The following is a 15,340-nucleotide window of genomic DNA, read 5'->3' on the forward strand; positions in this document are numbered from 1 at the left end:
TCCAAATGCAATTTGACCTTGTTTAAATTTATACTTTAGTGATCATCTCTTGGTAAACAACACATTTTAAAACATTTTTGTGTTGTCCTTTTTGTGTGTTTAACTAAAGATTACTAATAATACATTCCCGATTACTAATAAAACATTCCACAGCTCACACACGCTAGCAGCAGATGCTGAGATAAGAAGACACAGATCACAGGTGTCAGGCAAGCTGTATTCTCTACTGCCAGGGGTCCTACTAGGTTTTGCTGAGAGTCAGACAGCAAGACAGCAGATGCTTATGAGTCTGGATAGAAGTCATGCTAGTGACTGCAGCAAATCCCTGTCCTTGTGTCCTTGGCCAGAAATTCCTTAGTGGAACCCTGGCTGCAGAATAATTCAAAGGGAGATTTGATTTACAATGCAGAGCAACAGGAGATAAGCTCTTTAAAAGGGACTATCCCACAGAGTCCAGGGTAGGTAAGGGGTACGGGAGAGGGGGATGGGTGGGGGGTTGGGGTAGTCAACTACTTCTTAAAGTAATTTTTTTGACTTATAGGGCCTACATACAAGGTTTTTTATATCCAGCTAATATATTTGAATGCAACCAATATTAAATGTAGTAAATAAATAAAATAAATTCTGAACACTCAACAAATCAATAGAGCGAATCAGATAGCTTTGTTTAATGTTAAGGGGCATATTTATTAATGATCGTGATTATTAACACTCAGTTTTGTGGTGGATATTTTCAGTATTAATGAAAATATCCCCGCTATGTACGTAGAGAAACCCACAGGGACAGCTGTTCCTGTGAGTTGCTTCCTTGCTATTTTGTAGGAGTTTTTCACGCTTGTATAAAAAAAACCCTCCGGGGGAATTTGACACCGGCGCCGGGCGGAGGCTGCAGGAGGGAGATCGAAAGATCTCTCTCCTGCTGCTATGTCCCCATAGGCTTAAATCAGTTTATACAATCTTAAGATTTTGTAAACTAACATGGCCAAACTCTAACAGATTCACATTTCCGGATTTAGTACATAGAGGTCAGATCATAGTCCCCAAAGACAATAATGGGGACTGCGATTTGTAGTGCTAACTAGCATTCTGCCTGACATTTATGAAAAATCTCCTGCATTATGCTATTAGCACATACAAACTAATACAAACTAAACTTTATACAAACTAAACTTCAGTTTCTACATTTTATGGAAAAAAAAATAAAACTTGATAAATAGGCCCCCAAGAATCACTCTTTGGAAGACTGGAGGAAACTATATTTTCACTTAATAATGTATTTTGTTGTTACATATTAACAAAATAGCTTTTGTTTGTTGGTGTAAGAGTAACACAATTGTGCAGGTAAACTTCCATCATTGTCTCCCTCTTGTGGAATAATGCAGTCATGCAATTACATTTTACTGGAAGGTTGTATGCAACAATATGTGTAAGACTGTCACACCTTTTATTTTAAGCAATTTAATATGAAATGGAGAAGTGACGCAATCCAGTTGCATGAAAATTACAAAAGTAAAGAGAAATTTATGTAAATGATTTCTCTTGCACATATTCAGCATGAAGTTATCTCAGTATATTGCATAATATACACAGAATTTACAGCAACATGCAACAATGGCTAAAAAGCTTAGCAGTCTGTTTACTAAACAGGGTATTTAAATGAGATTGAATATCTGAATAATAATTATTGATCATTACATGTTAGTAATAAGTCATGGGACAAGATTTACATTGCAGGCTAATCTACACCTACATTTTATGTAATTTTGTATTACAATATATCAAAGATTGTGGTGCCAGGAGGTTATATGATTTGTCAGCACTTGACATGTGTAGTAGAGGGGAGAGCGTAGCATTGCAAGCTACCTCAATAGGGGAAAATCAAAAGGGAAGCAAGTAAAAGATTTTTTATATATCCATATCACTAGGGGTGTGCAAGGTGCCACCTAAAGCTCAAGACTATGAAGGTGTCACCATTGCTGCTCCGTGGTACTTTAGTTGGCTTGCACAGTGCCTGGAAGGACACTCTGCAGATTCACCAAAGAGCCATCCTGTGCATCATTATGACGTGCTGGGTGCTTAGCTTCCTGTTTATGGCAGTGGCGCGGCCCCACTTTGTGAGTTCATGGCCTCACATATGTGGAATGGAGCTGGCCTAGTATGCATTATCAATCTGTTATGGCTCGGTGGATATGCATTTAGGATTCACTAAAAGATATTGAGGAAACTCTGTCACCTCTGTCTGTGTTTCCTAGCAAACCCAGCTGTTGGTTATCCGCACATTCTTTCTTCAGGGTTATGCAACTCTTAGGTTAAAGACCCAGGTCTTACTCATAATACCAACAGGAAAACATCTGTATTGGTTTTCATCAGTGAGACTCAGCACATCATGCTTGATCTAGCCACTCCCCTATTTGCTGATAAAAATACAATTATTGGATAGTATGCGTATTTTTGCATTAAATAAGATAGATAAGATTTTTATATTTGTGCATCATAGGACTGAGGTAATGAGTTCAATTTCTGGTTGTGGCCTATCTATATGGAGTTTGTATGTTCTTGTGTTTGTATGGGTTTTACTCTGGGGGCCCTGGTTTTCTTGTCTTCTGCAGTACAATTGGTTTACATTATGTTTTAAATGGCTGACTTGATAAATATAACATCTATGTCATCACTAGTAGTCTTTCCTTTCAGACCCCTGAAGCGGCTGATAAATTTTAGGATGCAAGTCACATACTTTTAATTTTAATACAGTCAGTATAAGGGGGTATATGTGATATGAAAAGTGTTAAATGTTAATTGACTAATCTACAAAATTATCCATAAAGGAAAAGTACACATATAATAATAATTTCAACATTAATTAAAAATGTTGGAAAAATTAGCTAACTGGACATTATTATACTCAGTCATGTTTAGCTATGTCTGTCTATGATGATCAGATATCTCTGTACCATAAAATATTACTCATCTGGTTGGTGATAGTGGGGGGAGGGGGGTATGATTAAGAAATTGTGGTTCAACAATGAGCAATTTGTTATGTATGCCTGTCTGTGTTAAAATGAACAAGTTACTTAATCATTGACGTAACTCAGCTTTGTGGGAACTGGCATATTTAGAGCACATCATGTAAAAATCTACATTTATATTTTCTTTAAATATTAGCTCAGAGTAATTATGAAAATTTGTGTTTTTGGTTAATTGATACTGGCTTTGTTTGTATTTATATTACTCAGTTCCAAGTTAAATTCAAAGGAGTACCCAAGTCATCAAGCTTCCCCTCATAGTCAATTACCTGGATAGCGGAGATAGCTGAAACTCAACAGTTTAAAATGGGCTTGACCTAAATGGCAGCACAGAACATGTGATTGGGTCTTTCCTTAAGAGGATGTTAACTCAGTTTAGATCAGAGGTTCCCAAACGCGGTCCTCAAGGCACCCCAACAGTCCAGGATTTAGGTATATCCATGGCTCAGCACAGATGGTTAGATCAAATTGACTTAGGTGCTAATCAAGTCACCTGTGGCCAAGCATGGATACATTTAAAACCTGGACCATTGGGGTGCCTTGAGGAGAGCGTTTGGGAACCTTTGGTTTAGATAATAAATGTTTTGGAGTATAATAAACCCTATTTAAAATATATGTACTAATCTTAGATCTGACCATGTCCTGTTCTGTAGTATTGCTCTGACCGTATTTATCAAAGCTTGTAGAGAGATAAAATAGAGACAGAGATAAATAACCAACCAATCAATCAGCTGTTTACTTCCATTTCCCATACTTCCTAGAGGATGCTGGGGTCACATCAAGAACCATGGGGTATAGAAGGGATCCGCAGGAGACATGGGCACTTTAAGACTTTCTAATGGTGTGACCTGGCTCCTCCCTCTATGCCCCTCCTCCAGACTCCAGTTTAGAATCTGTGCCCAGGCAGACTGGATGCACACTGAGGAGCTCTACTGAGTTTCTCGGAAAAGACTTATGTTAGGTTTTTTATTTTCAGGGAGAACTGCTGGCAACAGTCTCCCTGCTTCGTGGGACTTAGGGGAGAGAAGTCAGACCTACTTCTGTGAGTTTAAAGGCTCTGCTTCTTTGGCTACAGGACACCATTAGCTCCTGAGGGTTTGGAACACTAGGTACGCCTAGGGGTTCATTCCCAGAGCCCGCCGTCACCCCCCTTGCAGAGCCAGAAGTCAGAAGACAGGTGAGTAGAAGAAGATCAGAAGACTTCAGTGATGGCTTTGAGGTACCGCACAGCGATCGCAAGCTGCGCGCCATGCTCCCACACACAGTGGCACTACAGGGTGCAGGGTATGGGGGGGGGGGGGGGGGGGGGCGCCCTGAGCAGCATATAGACCTCATATCAGACTAGCAGAGAGTGTTTTAAGTGCCAAGGCACTAATTTCGGACCACCGCCAGTATAAATATTTAAAAAAATAGCGGGGCTGAAGCGCGCCATTAAGGGGGCGGGGCTTAGCCCTCACAGCTCACATCAGCGCCATTTTCTCTCCTCAGAGCTGTGGAGATGCTGGTCCTTCCTCACACTACTGTACATAATAACAGGGTGAAAAATGGGGGGGGGGGGCACAGTTGGTTTGGTGCAATATAAGTTAACTAGGTGATTCATCGCGCCCTACGGGCGCTCTTCACACCGTCGTAAGGGGCTACGCCCCCGTAACCTCCAGAGAAATGTCCAAGTGTAGAATAGTAGGGCGTCTTTGAGTATGTGGCTGCGTTAGGTGTATAGAATCTGGAATGTGCGCTCGTGTCCCTTGTCCCGCGGTGTGGTTGTCTGGTGGTGGGTTGGAGCATACATGTCTTCCGCGGGGCTGGAGGCAGTTGCGGCGATACACCTAACGGAGGTACAGAGTGAGGTGCGGGGTGCTTGCAGTGTGATGCAGTGGTGCATGTGCAGCAACGGGCAGTGTTAACATGGTGTGTGCTGGTCCGTTGTGCGGACGGCGGCTCCCGGCCTGCATGTCCCCTCAGTAGCTGGATTTGGTAGCTGGTGACGGGGTTTGGCGGAGGGAGGGTTCCGTGGTGTGGGGTGCGGGTGTCAGTCGGGGTTTGGGTGACTGTGTGTTGCCGGGAAAGGAGGCTGTCGTTTCCACTGGCCTGCAGTGTGTGTGTGAGCTGGCAGCTGTGTGCGGAGCGGAGCATGGTGCGTGCAGTGGGAGTGTTGTGTGTGCAGGAATGGGTCGGTCGTGTGGCGTTGTGCAAATGGCGCGTGTTGGTCTGCATGCCCCCCTGTGTTAGGTGGTGATGGGGTTGCATAAGTGGGGTCCATGGCGTGGGGTGTGGGTATATATGGGGGCATCAAGCCCTGGGGGGCCCAGGGTACCCAAGACAGGAGGCCCCCCTCCCCACGATCACCAGCACCCCACACCCCCAGTGGCCGCTGATAACCAGCACCCCCCCACCGATCACCAGCACACACTCCCCCCCGCCGATCACCAGCACCCCCCACCAATCATCATCAACCCCAGTGCCCTCCCAACGATCGCCAGCAACCCGAGCGCCCCCCCACCGATCACCAGCACCCCCCACCATCAACCCCAGCGCCCCCCCCAATGATCACCAGCAACCTCAGCACCCCCCCCCCCCCGCCGATCACCAGCACCCCCCGCCGATCACCAGCACCCCCAGGGCCCCCCCACTAATCAGCAGCACCCCCCTCCGATCTCCAGCACCCACAGGCCCCCCCCAGCGATCACCAGCAACCCCCCCCACGATCACCAGCACCCCCAGCTGCTTCCACCGATCACCAACACCCCCCCCCCCGATCACCATCAACCCCAGCGCCCCACACCCACCAGAACCCCCCCACCAATAACCGGCACCCGCAGCGGCCCCCACCGATCACCAGCACTCCCTTCCCACCCCTCCCCCCGGCTGCATGTGTTGCTCACCTGGCAACGGGAGCAGCGCTGCAGCAGGGAGAGAAGACACCAAGTTGCCGGGGCCGGAGGGATCCACGCTGCCGCGGGAGGAGTGCGGGCTGTGTATGCGGCATCCTCCTCTCGGGCAGCACGGTCAAGCAATCTCCAGCCTCCGCCGCCAGCAGCAACTCTCCTGGTAGCAGCAGAGGCTAGAGATTGCTCGACCGTGCTGGCCGAGAGGAGGGGGGAGGAAGCCGCATACACAGCCCGCACTCATCCCACGGCAGCGTGGATCCCTCCTGGCCTGGCGACAGAGCTCCGGCTGGGGGTCGCCTTAAGATAGGGGGTCCCGGGGTAGTGGCCCACCCGCTGGGAGTATATAGTGTGACCGGGCATGGTGGGGTGTCCGTCCAGTGGCGGATTTTCCCTGGTGAGTGTGTCCGGATTATGTGGCTGCTGCTCCCGCTGTCCACCTCCCTACGTGCATGTAGTGTTCTGCTGACACAGGGCAGAGGCTGCTGACTCCGCCCAGCCCTGTGACTCCACCCAGCGTTACGGCCTAGCACAGAGTCACAGACTTGGGCTAATATATAGGAGATTATAAAAGCGCTACAGGTCTGAGGCATTATATAAGGGTTTCAGAAGCGGGATTGAGCGCTGGGTTGTGAGCTGGCAAACTCCCTCTGTGTCTCCCTGACATACTGTGGGTATGTCCCCTATAGTACAGTGTAATGTCGGTAGGTGTTTGGTACACGGGTGTCGGCATGTCTGAGGCTGAGTGCTCTTCCCACAATGCCGGCACCGCCGACTCCTGATGGTACTTGGTACATGTGTGTCAACATGTCGGTAGATGAATGTTTTTCCCAAGAAAAAACTATATGGGGGACACAGACGTGTGTGGGTGGCCCTGTCGGCACCACCAATAGCTGACTGGGTAAAAATTTGCATGATAATGTGATGCATAAGGGCTATACGTATATATATATATATATATATGACAAGAATTACTATATATATATAGTAAGGTTGCATAAATCTGTGTCCCAGACACAGACGTAAAAATATCTGTGGAGGATGTCATGTTCATAGCTATATTTCCCTCGGACCCCTCGGGGTCGTAAAAAAGGTTATTTTGCCCAGTTGCTACTCCCTGATATCAACACGGGTACTGTTTCCTCTGTCGTTCGTAATGTTTCCTGATTAGATCCCCCCCCAAAAAAATATATAGTATTCAGTACATGAAGAATGTATTAACGTCACTAAGTACCCTGCTGTTCCTGACAAAAGGGTCTATATATAAGGATGTATATATATATGTGTAAGTATATATATATATATATATATATATATATATAAAACAATTATAATGAAAGCTGAGGTAACGTTCCTCTTCATGTGCTGAGCGCTGGGCTGGGTCAGCCCTGACAAGATGGTTTCAAATCCTCAAAAAGATTCCGATTGTTTATTCTTTTCCCGCTGCGGATAGAATAAAATGTGAGTCACCCCCTGTTTTGCACGGGGTCCTGTCACAAAGCCAGCGGATCGTATGCAGGAAGCTACATTATATTCTAGTTATGTGTCCACGCGTGCGTTAGTTAGACCTGCCATTCCATATGCATGAGGGAGTAGAAGTATTCAAAAATGGTCGGTTACCTTGCCATCCGATATAGATACCCTGGGGAGAGATGGGATACTCCTTACGTTGGGTCATATCAAGCACACTGCAGCATACTTTCGTGCGACTGCAAGGGATATAGGACTCTTGGGTTCACGGGCCAATTCCATGGCGGTCTCGGCTAGGAGGGCGTTGTGGAATCACCAATGTACTGCTGATGCTGACTCCGAGAAGAAATGGAGTCTCTTCCCTATGAAGGTGAAGCCTGGTTTGGTGACGGCCTAGTTAATTCGATCTCGGCAGATGCTGCTGGTAAGTCTACCTTCTTGCCCTATGTTCCCTCAGAACGGATGATGACGCATCATGGTCGGATGCAGTCATTTCGGGCCAATAGATACAGATTTCTCTTTTTTCTTGGCAGGTGGAGATAGGAGAAAAGGGAAGAGGTCAGCAGCCTCTTCAAGATCACAGGAGCAGAAATCATCCTCTGTTTCTGACACATCCACCGCATGACCCTGGGACTCTCTTGCGGAACGGACTTGGACCCGTGGGTTTTAAGAATAGTGTCCCAAGGGTGCATACTGGAGTTTTCCAGAAGCTTCCCCTCACCGATTATTCAAATCGGCCTTATCGATTCTCCTCCGGACAGGGAGGTAGTGTGCGGCGCAATACAAGGGTTGTGTCAGGATCAGGTCATTGTCCTGGTTTCCCCTGTCACAATAGGGAGAAGGCTGTTGTTCAAGCCTCTTCGTGCTCCCGAAACAAGACGGATCGGTCAAACCAATCCTAAATCTGAAATCCCTCAATTTCTACTTAAAGAATTTCAAATCCAAGATGGAATCTATCAGGGCAGTGATCTCCAATCTGGAAAAAGGATAAAGCAGGTCTAATTACGTTTTTCCTCCGCATTAGGCTTACCTGAGGTTTGCAATTCAGGATTGTCATTACCAATTTCACCAGGGTGATGGCGGTAATGATGGTTCTCCTTCGCTAGTAAGGAGTCACAATTATCCCGTACTGGAACAGTCTCCTGATAACGGCGAGATCAAGAAATCAGTTGGTGCAAAATGTGGCACTCTCCCTGATAGTTCTTCAACAACATGGTTGGCTCATGAACTTGCCAGAACCACTGTCGGTCCCAACGATGCGGTTGTCGGTTTTGGGAATAATATTAGATACAGAACTACAGAAATTTTTGCTTCTAGTGGAAAAGGCTCTGAAGATCCAGAGTCTGGTCAGACCAGCAAGAGTGTCAATTCATCAATACATTCGGTTGCTGGAAAAGATGGTTGCGGCCAAAGAGGCCATTCAGTTGGCAGGTTCCATGCCAGGGTGTTCTAGTGGGACATGTTGGACAAGTGGTCCGGCTCCCGCCTACACATACATCGGAGGATAATCCTGTCTTCCAAGACCAGAATTTAACTCCTGGGGTGGCTGCGCAGTGCTCACCTCCTAGAGGGGCGCAGGTTCGGGATCCAGGACTGGATCCTAGTGACCACGGATGCATGCCTCCGAGGCTGGGGAGCAGTCACACAGGGGGAGAAACTTCCAAGGAAGATGGTCAAGTTAGGAAACTTGTCGCAACATAAACGGTCTAGAGTTAAGGGCCGTTTACAATGGTTTTCTACAAACAAAACACAGAGCAGTAATGGCAGAAGCCACAAGGATTTTTCGCGGGGGGAAAAAACATACAAGCACTCTGTCAGCGAGGTTCGTTCAAAGAGTGGACAACTGGGAAGCAGACTTCCTCAGCAGACACGATCTCCATCCAGGAGAATGGAGCCTCCATCAAGAGGTCTTCACAGAAGTGACAAGACATTGGGGAATTCCTCAAATAGACATGATGGCGTCTTGTCTCAACAAGAAGCTTCCGAGATATTGTTCCAGGTCGAGAGACCCTCAAGCAATAACAGTGGACGCCCTAGTGACACCGTGGGTGTTTCGGTCGATGTACGTGTTTCCTCCGCTTCCACTCATTCCAAAAGTGATAAAGATCATAAGAAGAACAAAGGTTCAAGCGATCCTCATTGTTCCAGATTGGCCAAGGAGGGCTTAGTATCCAGATCTGCAGAAATTACTCATAGGAGATCCTTGGCCTCTTCCTCTGAGGGAGGTTCTGTTACAGTAGGTGCCATGCGTGTTCCAAGGCTTACCGCGACGTTTGACGGCTTGGAGGTTGAACGCCGGATCCTAGCCCGAAAGGGTATTCCCAAGGAAGTCATCCCTACTCTTATTCAGGCCAGAAAAGGAGTAACGTCTAAACATTACCACCGTATTTGGAGAAAATAAGTGTGTTGGTGTGAATCCAAGAAAGCTTCTACGGAAGAATTTCAGTTAGGACGTTTTCTCCATTTTCTACAAGCCGGTGTGGATGCGGGCCTAAAGTTGGGCTCAATTAAAAGTTCAAATTTCGGCTTTATCAGTTTTCTTCCAAAAACAATTGGCCTCACTTCCAGAAGTTAAGACCGTCGTGAAAGGCGTATTGCACATCCAACCTCCTTTTGTGCCCCCTGTGGCACCATGGGATCTTAACGTGGTGTTGCAGTTCCTTCAATCTCATTGGTTTGAACCTTTACAGGAGGTAGAGTTGAAATTCCTTGCTTGGAAAGTGGTCATGCTGTTGGCTTTGGCAACCGCACAGCGGGTGTCTGAATTGGCGGCCTTGTCTCACAAGAGCCCTTATTTGATCTTCCATGAAGATAGAGCAGAATTGAGGACTCGTCAACAGTTTTCTGCCGAAAGTGGTTTCATCGTTCCACTTGAACCAAACTATTGTGGTACCAGTGGCTACTGACGCCTTGATGGAATCGAAGCCTCTCAATGTAGTAAGAGCTTTGAAGTTTTATGTCGCCAGGACGGCTCAGTTTAGGAAAACAGAGGCTCTGTTTGTCTTGTATGCTCACAATACAATTGGGGCTCCTGCTTCCAAGCAGTCTATTGCGCGCTGGATCTGTCATACGATTCAGCAGGCTCATTCTACGGCTGGATTGCCGTTACCGAAATCGGTGAAGGCCCATTCTACCAGGAAGGTGGGCTCGTCCTGGGTGGCTGCCCGGGGGGTCTTGGCATTGCAACTTTGCCGAGCAGCTACTTGATCGGGTTCAAACACCTTTAGCGAAGTTCTACAAGTTTGATACCCTGGCTAATGAGGACCTCATGTTTGGTCAATCGGTGCTGCAGAGTCATCCGCACTCTCCCGCCCGTTCAAGAGCTTTGGTATAAACCCCATGGTTCTTGATGTGACCCCAGCATCCTCTAGGACGTATGAGAAAATAGGATTTTAATACCTACCGGTAAATCCTTTTCTCTTAGTCCGTAGAGGATGCTGGGCACCCATCCCAGTGCGTACTGTATCTGCAGTTATTGGCTGTGGTTACACACAGGTTGTGTTACGATTTTTGTCAGCATATTGCTGCAAATTCTTCATGCCGTTGGCTTGTGTTCTGTTGAATGCCACGTTCTGCGGCATGCTTGAGGTGTGAGCTGGTAAGATGCTCACCGTGGTTTAACAATAAATCCTTTCCTCGAAGTGTCCGTCTCCCTGGGCACAGTTCCTTAAACTGGAGTCTGGAGGAGGGGCATAGAGGGAGGAGTCAGGTCACACAATTTGAAAGTCTTAAAGTGCCCATGTCTCCTGCGGATCCCGTCTATACCCCATGGTTCTTGATGTGACCCCAGCATCCTCTACGGACTAAGAGAAAAGGATTTACCGGTAGGTATTAAAATACTATTTTTTCAAACACGGCATGTACAATCGAAGGCAGAAGCTGACGGGTTGGTTCATTATCTCTTACAATTTTATCTCTCTCTGAGCTTTGATAAATAACCCCTAAAAACAAACAAACAAACAAACAAACAAAAAACATTTTACAAATATCACTGTAATGCTAAAATACAATATAAAACTGAATTACAGAGGTGTATCTACATATACAGTATATAATTACTAAGTATTGTATTCTTATGAATATGGGTAATAGTTTATTGAATTATTCAGTTGAGAATGCACTTCGTTGGAAAATGTGGTTATTGCAATAATAAGAGCCTAAGATTTTTGGGGACTTTTTATTTACAGAGGAACTAGCAATGTGACTTCACTTTTCATACCCAGATTCACTTCCTGCGTTTACTTTACAAATGGGGATGTTAACATGGAAAATGTGAGGCACTGATGGTGTGATTTTTTTCTAAAGTCCTACTAAATTAAGACATTGAGTGACATAATGAAATATTTGGGTATATATGCTATCTATTTCTTGTGATGGGATTTACTGTATCTTTCTGCATTTCATGGCTTTCCTTGAAAGCAGACTTCTGCAATATGTGTACTGTGTGACATCTGCAGATATGAACCCCAACTCTTCGGTATGGCTCGATTGAGTGTTGGATCTGATAAACTCCATTTTATTTTTATTGAAAGTTAACTGTACAACTGCAGTGAACTGTAGGGAGTTAGTAGATTAGGGGGGTTATTCAGGTTGGATTGCAGATTCTGTTAAAAAGCAGAATCTGCAATACGTTCTATCGCATGCTGGGCCGCCAAGTTTACTGAATGGCCTGCCCAGCTGCTGCAACCACAATTTAATTGCAACTGTGGATGACCCCCTGCAGCTGCAGCTAGGCTGCGTATGCAGGAGGTCCGTCGCCATTTCTCAGATCAGAGTGGCTGCGGGTGACGTCACGCGGCCACCCTTAAAATGCAGATGACTTGCCCCTGTTTTCCCAGCGCTGTCCCTACAACGCTCCGTCACCCCCCCCCCCCCTCACCCGACCTGCAAACGCTTCTGCCTGTCAGTCAGGCAGAGGCGCTCGCAGCCAATGCAATTACATTGCATTAGGCAACCACGCATGTGCAGGACGGTACCTGCATGTGCGCATTGCTGCCACAGGGGTTATTGCCTAAATAACCCCTGAGGTTCTGTGCAAGTTGCTGTCAATACTTTTATACTATCTCGTTAACATTGTTCATTGTCAAAGCAGATTTAATTGAATTTAGATATGAACAATGCTGCAAGTATTGCTGGTAAGAAATTGCCAGCCGGTACGCAGTACCGTCAGCCGACATCATGCTTGCAGCTGCTGCTGTGCTCTCTTTGATGCCAGGAAGGAGAGGGCAGCGCACGCCTCATCTGTGTCCCTCAGTGATCATCCGGTCTACTCTCTGGCAGCGGCATGTCTCTCAAATGAGGCGCTGGTTCGTGAGCCAATCAGAGCTCGCGGACCAGCAGCCAATCAGGAGCCACAGCTGCCATTCCGCAAGCTCTGATTGGCTCATGAACCGGTGCCTGATTTGAGAGACACGCTGCCGCCCGAGAGTAGACCGGATGATCACTGAGGGAAGGATACAGGAGAGGCGTGCTCCCCTCTCCTTCCCGGCATCAAAGACAGCACAGCAGCGGTGAGCAGAGGTGGGGGAGGGTGGGGATGGGAGGAAGCATGTGTACCTGGCACTATGGGGGCATATCTGGCACTGGGGGTATATGTGTATCTGGCACTGTGGGGGCATATGTGTATCTTGCACTGTGAGGGCATATCTGTCACTATGGAGGCATATCTGGCACAATGGAGCATATGTGTATCTGGCACTGGGGGCATATGTGTATCTGGCACTGGGGGCATATATGGCACTATGGGGGCATATCTGGCACTGTGGGGGCATATATGTATCTGGCACTGTAGGGGCATATCTGGCACTGTGGGGGTATATCTGGCACTGGGGGCATATGTGTATCTGGTACTGTGGTGGAATATGTGTTTCTGGCACTGTGCGGCATATTTTTGTCTGCCACTGTGGGAGCATATCTGCCAGTATGGGAGCATATGTGTATCTGGCACTGTAGGGGCATATCTGGCACTGTGGGGGCATATGTGTATCTGGCACTGCATATGAGGAGCATACGTGTATCTGGCACTATTGGGGGCATATGTGTGTCTGGCACTGCGCTATTGGGGTTATATGTGTACAGGGGCAGATTGGGAACAAAAAGCGGCCCTGGAAAAATTTGTACTAGTGGCCCCACATGGGCAGCACCAGAGGTGTAAGGTCTAGCCATGGGCCATGGCAGCAGCACCCTCCCCCCAAAACTTTTCAGATAGTGGGCATGTCCAGCATCAAGGGGGAAGTTAAAAAGAAATAAAATTAAATATTATGAGCACATTATATGATACACCTTCAGAATTTGGGAAACTATATCATTCTTTAGAAATATATATTTTCTTGCTTATTACACCAACCGTATCCCAATCACTATTCACTCAATCTTATATGTCAGCCAAGCAGGCAGACAGAGCATACAGTAGATCATCTGCAATCACAGGCTAAGTGGCAAAGTCATTTTCATATATGCAAATTATTTAGCATCTTATTCATTATGTCTATAAAAAGGACCACATGTCCTCAAACAAAACAGGCCCCACGGGTGCGTCGGCCCACCGGGAATCTTCCCCGTGAACCCTATGGCCAATCCGCCTCTGTATGTGTATCACACTCCTATTTTCTTTGGCCACGCCCCATGTGGCATGAGGCCACAACCATTTTTTGGTGCACACACCTTCGGCTTGCACACGCAGTACCACTAAGAAATTATTTTCTACTTGCACCACAGGATATCTATAACAAGCTTCATCATATTTACACTTTTGTTTATAAAGTATATCCATTTGTCAATCTAATGAAGAGCTCCTGTGTGACCATGGAAGGACCGTAGAAGAGCTTAAACTTGTATCTTCAGCATGGAATTCTCTATATAGTTGTCTATCACATTGATTGGTGGCTGGAACGCTCCTCATGTAGTCATAGGCGTGCGCAGCTAATTTTATTAGGGGGTGCACCGCCAGAGGGGCGTGTCTAGCACTGCCTTTTGGGCATGTCTACCACCCTCCAGGGACATGTCTAGCACTATTTTACATTCTCTTAGTAAAATCACATGGCTTAATCTAATTTCTCCCTAGTTCCTATTCCTAATACTACTGTACAAGTTGATATAATAAACCCCAGAGAAATAAAATTAAACATTATGCTGTGACCACCGTCTGGTACTGACTGTCCGCTACGGCATAACTCTGAGTCCTAGCTGCCGCTGCACCCTATTGCTGCTTACACTTCCCCAACCTATCCTTGACCCAGTGGTGGAACTAGAGAGTGGTGGGCCTAATTGCATATGCATTCCCCCTCACCCCACACACACACCACACCCGTTGCACCCCCCCCCCCCCCCCAGCACCTACACCCTGATTTTGAGTAGGCCACTCTGAAAAGTACGGAAGATTTAGGGGGCCAAACATTTAACTTTTAACATAACACAAGTGAAGTTTAAACTTTACACATGTGCCATCACAGCCACATCTTTCTATGCCATTAGACCCCACCTCTGCAGGACACAAACATTTGTCACATATGCTCACCAGCTACTGACAGTTGTGCCCCGTATTCCCATTATGTCACACAGTATGAGTCAAAATGCATATTCTGCCACACAGTATGAGCCGGAATTTACATTAACCACACAGTATGAGCTACATTCACATTACACCATGTTACGCAACACAGCATGTGCCTAAGGTAACTGACTGAAAATTCACCACTGGTTGGATAGGTATGACAGCAAGGAAAAAAATATATACTTTCAATGCTGATGTCACATCCACATTGTATTATTTATCATCTTTGCACATTTTTCATGGGGTCTCTAATACTGTATGTTTGATCATTGCAAAGAAAATTATAGATTTGGCCATATGACTGTGGCTATTTCCAATGGAACCCAATATAACATGATTAGTGACTTATTACTGTATGTCTCAGAGTCTCTGCTGAACTGTCTCAGCAGAATGTGTCCTCTGGTGTCGGC

The sequence above is a fragment of the Pseudophryne corroboree genome, chromosome 1 (genome assembly GCF_028390025.1).
Source record: "Pseudophryne corroboree isolate aPseCor3 chromosome 1, aPseCor3.hap2, whole genome shotgun sequence".
NCBI lineage: Eukaryota > Metazoa > Chordata > Amphibia > Anura > Myobatrachidae > Pseudophryne > Pseudophryne corroboree.